We start from the raw sequence: 13,491 nt of genomic DNA, 5'->3' as shown, positions 1-13,491 counted from the left end.
ATTAACAACAAAAATGAGCTATTTATTTATAAAAAATATATAAAGTAGGTACCATATTCATGAATGACGATTAACGATATTTTATAATAATTATTAATATATCAATACATCATAATACTTGGCTTTGTAAAATAGTTAGCTTAGTCACTTAAAACCACCCCTGTGTTCAATGTGCTCGAAAAGTATAATAATCACAATTTACCCATGCTCGTTGGCGCAGACTTAAATTTGAATTTACGAGGATCACACGAAACGGAATTTATCGAATTTATGCGTACCGAACTAGGATTAGAATTAAGTAATAATCTCGCAACCTAATATTTTTGTTTTCAAACTCAGTTATAGTTTATTTTAAGAAATTCTTCTTTTTCCACTTTTAATGCTGACACGAACAAAATTAATTACCAACAATACATTGTAATATAGTATTTACAGAAAAGATATCGATAATCAGACTATCTACGAGTTTATCACCAAACATTATTCTCAGTCGCTAAAAAACCCATGGACGCAACTCGCTCATGTCGCGAGAAAACCGTGGACGCAACTCGGATGTGTCATGACAAAACCAGGGATGCAACTCGGACAAAATATCATTTAGGGACGCAATTCGATTGCCACGAGATATTGCAACTGTTTTAATTGCAGAGGTAAAAAAAAATAGTTTTTTTTTTTTTGTTAACAGCCCAAGGGCTGGTTGGCAGCAATTAGTAAAAAATTAGTAAAAAATAGTACATAATCGATATTTTAAATTATTTTCAATACTTCTGAAAAACTATCGAGAATTAATTTTTTGTACGTTTTTGTGGATATGGAGTTAGCCCTTTGAAAATAAAATCTTTATAATAGATGTCTGTGTTTGTTATTGGATATATTTCATGATTTACATTTTAGATACATTAATAAGGTATGAGGGACGAAGTCTCTCGCGAGTTAGTCTTGGAACGTTAATTGTTCAACTACATTAAGAATCCAATTAATCATAATAATAATAATTAACTGAATTTAAAAAAAAAAGTGCCAACGACACGTAGTGTTCCCAAGCGGTCACCCATCCAAGTACTAACTACGCCCGACGTTGCTTAACTTCAGTGATCGGACGAGAACTGGTGCATTCAACGTGGTATGGTCGTTGGCGACGACGAAGAAAAAAATAATATTATTTAAGTATTTAAAATTTGATATTAAATTACTTTTTAATTAAAACGATTTTTTGAATGTCTTTGATAAAATTACATAATTTTATTATACTTAAATTAATTAAAGTTCTTCTATTACGTTGGATGACATTTTCAGGTCGGGATAAACTATTCTTCACATAATATTATATCACACGTTATCGTCAGCACTTTTTAAGATATGCATTCCGGTATTAACCATTTATCGTCGGTACATTATTTTAACATATTACGATTTTATTACGATTTCTTAACGACAGAATTCACCGCTATCACAGATTTAAAAATAATAAAATTGAATAAAAATACACATTGTGATATAATGGTTATGGTTAATTTAATTTTTGGTATTCGTCCAATATGATGTGACCTACGTGTAATCCGAGTGGCATTTGGTGACCTAGTCTGTATAGGTCATAAATCATAAAATAATAAATAATAACAAACCAACTTTTATATTTTTCAAATATAACACACAGGTTTATTATTATTAAAATACAAATTATAAAAAAAATATTTGTACGCGCATTTTTTGATCATAAATTTTTTCATCTGTATGACACTTGTGACATTTATTAGTTTCATACAATTATTCTGTCAGAGAAATTTGAACATTTAATAAAACCTATTTGGTAGTATTATTGAACCCGAGTTAACTGCTAACAGCTTGTTATCCCACGACAATGCATCATATATTAACTATACATCGAATATATGTATTTTTAATGTAAATATAGACATGTCTATAACCTACCCTTCCTTACTTGCAAGTAAGGAAGGGTAGGTTATAGATCGGCATGTCAGCGTTTACTCCCATTAACCAACCCAATAAACAATAAATTATGATAATAAAGTAATGTAGTTAAAACATTTTTAACTAAAATATTATAATATAACTCGCGCGTAATTTTTGACAAAATTAAACTAGATTTCATTCATAGATCATTAGGTACATATTATAAAATTTGGTCTTTCTCATGCATGTTACTTTTTGGATGAGTACCAAATATTTAAAACTACTCTTATAATTTGATCATGAACCCTGGTATAATAGTGTATTAATAAACTATCATAAATAATATATCTATTATAAAACGTACAACAATATCATACAGGTAACGTTAGTATTTTTATACATTTATTTATGCCATTTATAATAATCTTGTATACTGTGTCTCTTGGCAATCCATGCAATGGGCAGTCCACTAAATAAAATTTTGATATATATATTTATATGTACCGTCGTAAGCTTTTAGGCAAAATCAGTAAAATCTCCATACATCTAAATATATTTAACTATTCTAACTTGACAAATTGTGGGCTCCAGATTTTATTTTAAGTGCGAGGCCCTAGGCAATTTCCTAAGTTGCCAGTTCGCTAACAAAGGCATTGTACATATATTGGGAATAATAAACTTATTATTATTATTAACTTATTATTCGTCAAAAGTAAAAGACATAATATTAATAAAATAAGTTTGACAGACATGTTTGTAAGAAGTATAATATATTAAACGCTCTTAATTCGTCGAACACGTTTTATTTTATTGTATTGTAATGAGAACGTACAAATGGCATATTACTGCGGTTGCCGTAAAAGAATTGCGCTCCGGTGATTTCGATGATTAATGTACCATTATAATGTTATGTGATATAAACGTTTTACATTTGTCCTCATGCTTGGTTAGACGAGGACGATATACATCGTAGTATTTTATACCCAGGTCCAGGATGATGGGCAATTGTTTTATATGAGACTAATTTTCAGGAAAGAAAGCGGGCGAGAGATTTTCTCGATTCGACACACAAGTTTATAACATACCCGTATACATCGATTGTGAAATCGCCGTCAGTGACGGAGTACAATTAAATGGTGACAAGGGAAGGATATGGGGTTGAAACCATAGATGTTACACAAGAATTAATAGATGTATGGGTACCCGGGCCACGTACAGGTAAATTGGTATACAACGCACGCGATCGTATCCGGTGATATTGCACTTCTATTCACTATACTGATAGGTTAACTACGCGAAGGGTGTATAAATTGCGGTCTTTAGTTGGTACCTCATTGATTTGCGGAGGTCTTAATTTTATTTTATTTAAAAATAAAAAAAGTTTACTCGAATTGATATTCTTGGATTTTGAAAAGAAAAAAAAATTTGTATTCACACGCCGAATTGTTTATTATGACTAAAGTAGCGTCGAATAAATGTCAATCACAGAGAAAATTTTTTTTTTATTTCTTATCGATCAGTAGTAAAATCGCTCGATTCCTCCGAAATATTGTGAAAATATTTTTGCTATACGCAATGGTTATTCGTTGGTTTATTATATATACATATACAAATATATCTCCAATATAAATGTATACTTTTGACAAAGTATTAAGTTAATTTTTTTCGCCAAACTGTGATTGAATACTTGAACGAATAATTGCAAAGATGTGGAATAAACTAATTTAACTGTAAATTTTATTAAATTTTAATTTATTTAACACGTAATTACTTAACTTTTAAATAATTATTCTTCAATCGGCTATAAAACTAAAACATTGCCGTGATAAATTCACTTTTTATTTAGTCCAGAAAAATGCGTGTTAAAATTACTAATTGTAAATAGTTAAAAATAAACAATTACAGTAGGTATAGTAATGTAATTAAAAAAAAATACTTATTTGATTTAATACCAAAGGAAAATTAAGTTTATGTGTATACTTAGTCGACTGATATGATATCAAAAGTAAGTTAGCCAAAAAATGATGATAGGCAATAACGCCCTAGACGTATTTTTTAGATATAGCAAGATATTATTATACCCACCCATCCCTCGAAAAAGTCAAAATTTAAAGTTTTTTTTTTTTATTATTTGTTAAATGTTTAAGTACTTAATTAAAAATAGCACGGAAATAATATGATGCATGAATAATACAATATAACAATTTACGAGTATTACTCATTTACTAAATTTTGTTTTATTATTTATTATTTTATTAAAATATTTTTATTATTATTAATACTAACGTTAATTATAATTAATATGTATCAAAATTATTATTTTAACTTATATGTTATAATACTCATTCACCCCTTATTTTTTAAGTGCAGTGGCTATTATACCTAGCTATAGGGTTGGGTTCCACTAATGATTGGCCTTGATCATGAAGAAAACACCAGTGGCATATATATATATATATGTCAAAATATTTTACTAGGTAAGGCAAATGGAAGGCCAACAATTTAAAGTAGAGCTTTGTAAAAATAAAATTATATTTATAAGTATAAATTGTATAGTATAAGATACGAATTTAGATTGTGGGTAGTGTAATATAATACAACAATAACAACAACTAGTATCATTATTATTCTTAATTACGTATTTTTTGTTTCTACGGTAAACTATTACAACTTATTTTAAAAAAATTACTTTTTTTGCTTATTAAAATCACCATATCATTATGTTTAAAGTCGGACTATTGCCCAGTGGTAGTCATGGCCCGCCCCTGGCGCCATCGCTGCGTCAGACGTGATTTTACTACGCTCATGAATAAACCCGTCCCATATTATGCTATAAACTTTATAGTACAAAGTGTTAACTAAAATATTATATGTAAATATCCTTCGTTTAATGCCTATTCGATTTGTCTTACTAAAATACCCAACATTTAACTGAACAATCGTAAACATATATTTACTGGGAATTATTCCCAACAGTATGTATGCGTCATCTGCATGTTTTGTTGGTAGTATTGTTCACATTCCCATATAATTTTATTCTATTTTCCTTTATTTTCAAATATGTAAAGATTGTTTTTATATATTATTTTTTTTTTGCCATGTTCACTCATAAACTCATAATAAACTACGGAGAGATAATGGATATGAAACAAATCCAACATGAAAAACCAATTTTGTTTCACGACAGCGAACTAGGAGATAAACGTATATTAATATTTTGACGACAGAACTTAGATCTCATGAAAAATTGTGAACATTGGTTTGCTGATACAACGCTTTCCACTAGTCCCACTTTATTTACACAAATATATGCAATTTATGGAGTGCAATGCAGTAACGTATTTCTTTCATAATTTGCGTTACTACGGAATAAAAATGAAAACAATTATAATCGCTTATTTGAAACGCTTAAAAACCTAAAATATGGGCTTCGACCAAAAACAATATTGATCGATTTTGAAAAAGTTACAATTAAATCGATACCTTAACTTTTTTTAAACACAGGAATCAGAGGATGTTTTTTTTCATTTTCCAAAGCAGTCTAGAGACTTAGACTTAGAGACTGTGATTTAGAGAGTCAAGTTCGTACGTTATCGTTATATTACGAATTGTTATCATATCGTAACAATTCTCATTTCGAAATAACTATGGAAAAATACCACTGCAATAGTAATAATCTAATTTAATAATATGTTATATAATTATTTAAAATTATTTATTTTATTTCGACACAAATGATGTATAGTATAATACTTATGACTTTGATAATTTATTTAAAATTGGAAATTATAATTATAGAAATATTGAAAAATGATGTGTTATTTTATCTGAACCTATTGTATGCTATTTAATGACATCAAATGTACCACAAAAGGCACGTGTGCTGTAAGTAGGGGTGTATTTAGACATACTTCTAGGTGGGAGGGGGGTGACTCAAATTTTTTCTTTAATTCAGGCTCAAAATTTACAAGTAAAATGTTTGATAATATTTAAATCAGGTGAATACTTAATATTTGTGGTTTTTTTAATTTTTTTTTTTTAATCTAATGCCAGATTCACTTAAAATAGACTTTTATATAGTTTTTTTGAACGCCTATCTGTGTTTTGAAAGTTTCGCTTGTATTTTATTTGATTTTTCATTAAGTATGGACCAGGGCTTAAATCAAAATAATATATATTGTTAACCGTTATGGGACATTTAAACGTTTTGAGCGATTGAGCGTTTAATGCTATAAATAATTTAAACGTCATTCAATTTAAACGATTAAACGTTATACAAATGTTTCGTTTACCGTTATTGACAATTTAGCGTTTTACGTTATTTAAATTAGTGTAAAATTTGAAATGTTTTCAAATATAGTATTTAACAAATAATACTATGTAAAATAACATTACATATTTTAATTATTATATTATATATACACATATATATATAATATAATAATTACCTTTAACATATATACCTTTAATATATTACCTTTAACCAGTTGTGTATTGGTAAATATATTTGTGGTATACGCACTAAAAAAATATGGTTATTAACCCTAAAATAAATTTTCTTGCTTCACTCGACAATTATTTTCTCTCGATACGTTCGAAAAAATTTAATGAATTCTTTGTAACTATATTTGTATAACTTCTATTAAGACTATAAATTATAACACCACAGATACTCGTAGACATTTGCAGCGCGTAAATTATAAATTGCATGATGCAGATTTAAGAACCATGGGTTGAATATTCACACTCCATACTATTTTATTCAATGTTATTCACTACAGTTAACAAAATACACAGCGTACACTGTAATCTTCAACACCTAAATATTTCAATAAATTTCATGGTTTATAAAATATTTTCTCCAATGAACTATTAAATTATTATTAGTTTTTTTGTTTTCGAGTTATTTTAGTAGCGAATACCCGTAAAATAATATTTTACAATAGGTATACGCCAAGAATCGAAAATCTGCTGATATGTATACACCGTATATCCTCGTATACGTACCAATATACCTCTGCCTTTAACGATATTTTCTTTTTGTAATTTTCATAACTCATAACTTATAAATAAAGCAAACATATTTTGTTATATAACAACAATAAAATGCACATACCACGTAAAATATGTATTTATAGTCACCGAAATTATTTTTGATGAGGCAGGCCTAGAGATGTGAGCTCAGTAAATTTACCCGGTATAATTTACGGGTAAAAGTAATTTACGTAAATTTTACCAAGTATTTTTTTACCATTAAAAAAATTGAGTGACCCCTTATTTTAAATGTTTTTACTAGCGGAATACGTTTTATTCACTGTTGTAGAGAATATACTCATATATAGATATAGGTATATCTACAACGGTAGTTTTATTTAGATAATCAGCGTAGCCTATACGACAATAAAATGCAGGCACTGTATTCAGTATTTTAGTATATTTAGTAGCAGTGATCTACTGCTAAAATAAATCATGGGTATACGCCTTATTTCATCTAGTAACTATCATATGGTAGGAACCAAAAAAACTCACTCATGAACTATACTCGTACATCCTTAATTATAACTATTTGATAACAGAAACTTGTTGTTAAATGATAACAAATTAGAATTTTTCGTTAAAAAAAAAAAAAAGAAAAATAATAATAATATATCCGATACCGAATCACGTCATAAATACAACTACAAGTTAAGTTAGTCAAGGTATTATGTAGTTATTTGTCAAATTACAAGCTATACGCTATATACGGCCGTATACCCGCGTATCATCAATTTCTCATAAACTATATGCCATGGATAAAAATAGCATATTGGGTATACGCTGTATACCCTCGTATACCCTCCAATACACCACTGTATATTATAATCTATATATATATATTCATTTAAAAGTAAACACTGATAATATTTTACATTCTCGTTCTGTCGTTACTTGTTCTGTGTGACTGTGTTAGTGTGTTACACTTACACATGTTAGATAGGTTGGTAGGTAAAAAAGAAAAAAACATTCATCCTACATTTTAAAACTTAGTAAAAATGTTAAAGAAGGTAAGAAATTTAGTACGTAAGCTGTATTTAAAAATTTAATAAAAATTAAAAAAAAAAATTTGTTTTCAAAATTTACCCATTTACTAAATTTTACGTTAATTTACGTAAATTTTACCGTTAAATTTACCAAAAATGTTTACTGGTAAATTCCATATCTCTAGGCAGGCCATACGGGTTCCGTGTCGACGATATCCAACGTATTTTCAGAGAACATATTTCTAAATTATAAATGGTAATGCTTATTTATATATTATTAGTTGATAAATTTATTGCTGTTTTAAACATCCTTTTTATATAATTTTATTTAGATTACCTAGTAATTTAAGTCAATTTTAGAAAATAACTATATTCCAAATCTATTTTTCTAATTTTTCCATAGGAATTTCTTTTATGTTTCAATCGTTAATCGTTTTCTGTTATGTTATTCGATATTAATTTTAATCGTTTTTTCGTATCTGTTTCATTATCTGTTATCGATTTCAATCGATTTTTGAATAGTTTAACGTTATACTTATAACGTTATAAAAACGTTTTGGTGTCCTGGTATGAACACTAAGTATCTTTATAAAATTATCCACATTAAAAAAATTAGAAACGTTTATCTCACATATGATTGATTCCTTAAATACGGATTCAGGGGGGGCGATCAACTTTTTTAAACAATTTTTGCAGCTAATAAGTAATGTTTTCAAGTAATTTTTGATAAGGAGAAACTGTGGCTTCAGCAAAATTAACTGCTTCTTTTAAGTCAAGGTCAAATTGTCACAAAAGTTTACATAAAGGTAAACCGTTTGTAAATAGCAACTAATATAAGTTTTTATTCATTCCTCAGAATAATCTTTAATCTTTTGATAATCAAAAATTAAAACTATAATTTATAAAAAGTAATTAATGTTAATTTTATTTCAAAATAATTATTGGATAATATGTATAATAATAATTTTTAATATTTACAGAATCAGAATTTTAGAAAATTGTAATTACTAATTTGAGACTTTTGAATTTTAGATTTGAAACATTTATCACTTGATATATCAGGAATATCGTATCTTTTAAACTATATTAGAGTAACACGGTCAGTGCCGCATTTAGAGGACAGGGAATGTATCGGGGTTTCAAGTTCTAAAGGCGTTTAAAATAAAATTTTAAAATTGTCTTCATTATTTTTTAAATTCTAAAAAAATCTAGTCTTTAGAAATCAAAGTATTATAATATGTGTATTTATCACGTAGGTCTCATTGTATTAAAAGAATACTACATTTGTAATTAACCTTTACTATTTTATCACAATTCATAATTCAGTAAGTACTTTTTTAAATCGTGAGATGATGTGTGATGTTATTTTTTTCTATATGTACGATTTTGATCAGGATTGCTCTTGTAATCAAATTTATGGGAAGATAGCGTTTATTTGTTAATATAAGGAAGTCATTTTAAAAATGTGTCAAACAGTTTTCTAAATAATTACAAAAAACTGAAGAAAAATCACAAAAAAAAAGCAACATTTAAGGTTTACTGATTCGATCAATAAAAGTAAGGGGACACTCTTTAGCTCGAAAAAAGTTAGCCTTCCTTTAATTAATTCAACTCAACCTAAGTAAATGTATTTTACTAAGATGCCTATACGACTTTCATTTTTTGCAAAAGTTAGAACATGAAAATTTCAATCAGATTATAAAATTAAGTCTTACTATATCTTCTCTATTTAAAAATATAAACTGATTCGCCTGACCTCTTTACCTCAAAATACAGTAATATTATTTATCCGTTCCTATATCTCACCCGACCTAAGAGTTTCGGTTAATGTGACAGCGGTTAATTTTATCGATACTATAAATCATAACGAACTATATAGTAAATACCGAAATGCTTAACTATAAACATGCTGATGATAATAATATTATTATATTATAATATTACTTATTATGTGATATCTTACTTCAAGTATTATGTAAAATAACTATCTTCATCGTTTTTTTTTCTTATTTAGTTATCCGCCAATTTTATTCGCTTTTGTAAAACCTAACGTTTTTTATTTTCGTTTATATTTGTCCACCGATACAGTGTTATAATATATTTCTATTAATAGAAAGGAATTAATTTTAATATCAATTTGACATATTCTATTAGGTAATCGGCTCTCAAATTTATATTAATCATAATATTTAATTTTTTTATGTTAGTAATAATTATAGTGTTAATGACGACGAGGCGCATTTCCAGCTTGATTGTTAATCGTATTAAATTCATGAAGATTTATGAAAGCCAGGTGACGAAAATATTTCAAATTTTCAAATTGTAAGTCAACTATAATCAGGGCTTAAAGTGGAGGGAGACGCAAGGGAAATCAGTCCTCCTACCTCTCAAAGTACTTATAAAGCGTCTCATTTAATATTTCTTCGAATAGTTTACTGAAATGCTCAAACGTTTAATAAAAATAATTATGCACAATAAAACAGTTGAAAAAATTGTCTTTGCAATTTAATTGATTTCATTAGATGTTAAACAGTGTTCTACAAACAAAACTAATATTAAATATGAATTATAAATTATATTGCAATATAAAATTATAAATACAATTTTTTAATTTATTTTATTTTATCAAAAGAAATTTTTAATCAGCTATTTAAAACAATAAGTAGGTAAGTAATTTACAAGTTTGTACATTTTTACAGCACATGAATAGTTTTTTGAAGGAAATTGTTCACTAACAACTCCTCATAACATATATACCTATTTATAATTAATAACCTAGTAATTGTATTAGACTATATGGAACACTGAGAATGATATATGGATTAACCTGCCATTTTTTGCAACTTTAAACCCTGATTATAATATATTTGACATTTGTAATTTACACGTCGAGGATTATTAAATATCGACCAAACGGTATAATACTCGTAATTTTTCTATCGTGTTTCAATAAAAAAGTTTTACTTATATTTTAATTAAACGTCTCACGGCTTCATACGTAATCTCTAATAAATAAACCTACGATAACACTGAACAAACAAAAACCACAAATAGATAAGACAATCTAACAGATCATCATATGTCTTACAATCGAAACCCGGCGTTCTTTATGTGACACTTTATAGATGTACGGTTTCATTTGTAATTTTGATTTTACGTCATTAAACAGTGTTTTTGCAAGAATAATATTTTACATCTAACTACAGAAACTTTGTTTTCATGAACTCTACAAACCTGTATAACCGCTCATAAATAATATAAATGATATTAAACACATATTTTTTCATTTTTTTACCATAGTTATAATAAAAGTCATGACCATGAATAATCGATAATAATCTTTTTCATCAAAAATCAAAGAAACCGAACGTTTTGAAAACTCTTCAATGGCTGTACAGAATAGAAAATAAAACTAGATTACGTATTTAATTATTATGATAAGATTATTAATGACCACAGAAAGAGCTTAAGACAATAATATAATTAATTAAGTGATTGACATAAGCGATTTTTCGTGAAAAAATTATTAAAACTGTAAAAAATACACGAGACACTTTTTTTTTTTGTCAAGACTAATTTAAATACCATACGTGCTTTTGGATTGTACATGGTATAACGAATATTTTTATTTTTTTGAGAATTCTTAAATAAAATAAAAGCCAGATAGTATATTATATAGGTACGTAAGAAAGATAGGTCTAAAAATCAATATTAGTGATTGTGTCTATGCAGCGGTTGTACGTGAGCAGTAATACTCGTACTACACAACACAATATAATTATCATTATAAATCAAACATTTACGAGTAATGTTGAATTGAAATAATAAAATACTGATTTAAATGTAGAGTTGTGGATTCTATAATACGAACAAATCTATTTATGTTTAAAACTTGAGACTTGTTTTTAATTTTATTTAATTTCATGGTCGATTATAAGATACGTATAACGTTAATCGTTTTCTATCTATATGTTATTTAAGGTTAAAACTATCGTCTCTCGACCGTATATAAGCATATAAGCACGTTATAAGCACGTCTTCAATTTACATCGATACTAGTATGGTGGTCATCTATACAGAATAATACTGCATTAATGGTTTAATATTGTAACTGATATTTTTCTTATTATTTTTTTTTCTTATTCGTATATATATAGAAATATTTATTAAGATACACGTATGAACAGGCTCGTCATAAGATATTTTCCGCTCTAAAACGAAAATTTTATTACCGCTGGGTTTTAAAAATATTATATTACTAATACGATAATATTACGATACTACGATAATAGTAAAGACGTATTACAGTAATTATTGTTGTCAATACTTATCTAATTTTACCGCTTCAATTTCTTTAAAATTGTATACCACCGTAAAGCAATGCATGACTTTCTTGTGGCCTAACGGTGAGCTAAATATGATACAATTGTGAGTTATAAGCATTTTCGATTAATTACTAATAGTGCGCTTACACAGAGCCATAACAAAAAGAGGTAATAGGTGCCTTTACCCCCGGCGTAATTCCTGAGAGGTTACAAAAATAAAAAATTTGCATTTTGTTAAAAATTACAACGGTTAATATTATATATTTTATTTACAATTACTTCAATGTCCTTTATATTAATTGAAGCAATTGTTGAAAATAATATGTAATAATTATAATATTTTTTAATTAAAAATATATTAAGGTGCATTTCAATGTTTCGCCCCAAGTGCAATATTTGGTTGCAACGACACAACACAACGTCGCTGAACCATAATTAAAATGTAATAACACTTTTATATTTGCCCGATCGGATCGGCGAGAACGGAAAAAATGTGAGAATAAAATTGTGATCGAGTAATATTAAACGATTTTATTAGCCTATAAATGGAGATAAATATTTATACATTTTGTTTGCCATTATAAATAATATGGAAATAATTATTTTAATAATTACGCTACAGTGGCATAATTTTAATTATACTTAATAAATGATCATAATACTAATTATACTATATTTAAATCTACAATATTGTACAAGATAGGGTTGTTTTGTACTTCTTATACGAGTACTTCATCCTTCGAGGGAAAAAATACTAATTTCGACATATCACTTTGGTGTGTCACGAAAAATGCAGTTTAACAAAAGTTATTTTTTAAAAATGTATAAATATACAATTCATTTTCTTCTGTTTATTAATTTTAGTAGAAGGTGCTATTTTCCTGTCATGCAAGCCATGAGCTGCCCACATCAAAAGTCTAAAGGTATAATCTATGGTTAGTATAAAATATAATGTATTCGGTTTCTATAGGACAATTAGTGATTTAACATCAACAATCATTATTTAATAATGATAATAATAATTTAATAATTGTTAACAATATTTCTAATATTACACCTACACTGAAGCAAAGCAACGTACGCCAATTTCATTCCTTAAGCAAGTGAGTAGACAGTATTTGTATACTTAAACTATTCGTACAAAACAATAAACAATATAAATTAATCGTACTTGTTCGGATTATAATAATTACTGAATAACCTATGTTTTCATGTGTAGAATTTAAAAGAAC

At 27.2% G+C, this 13,491-nt stretch overlaps 1 non-coding gene across 1 annotated transcript; it reads right to left on the bottom strand.

The window, feature by feature from the left end:
- Positions 1 to 1,018: 1,018 nt before the first annotated feature.
- LOC112679310 lies at positions 1,019 to 1,137 on the bottom strand. Its single transcript, XR_003148194.1, has one exon. It is a non-coding gene; the product is annotated as a 5S ribosomal RNA (ribosomal RNA).
- Between the last annotated feature and the right edge of the window lie 12,354 nt (positions 1,138 to 13,491).

The sequence above is a fragment of the Sipha flava genome, unplaced genomic scaffold, assembly GCF_003268045.1.
Source record: "Sipha flava isolate LNK unplaced genomic scaffold, YSA_version1 0_pilon_pilon, whole genome shotgun sequence".
Lineage (NCBI taxonomy): Eukaryota > Metazoa > Arthropoda > Insecta > Hemiptera > Aphididae > Sipha > Sipha flava.
This window is presented reverse-complemented; position numbering and strand designations above follow the sequence as displayed.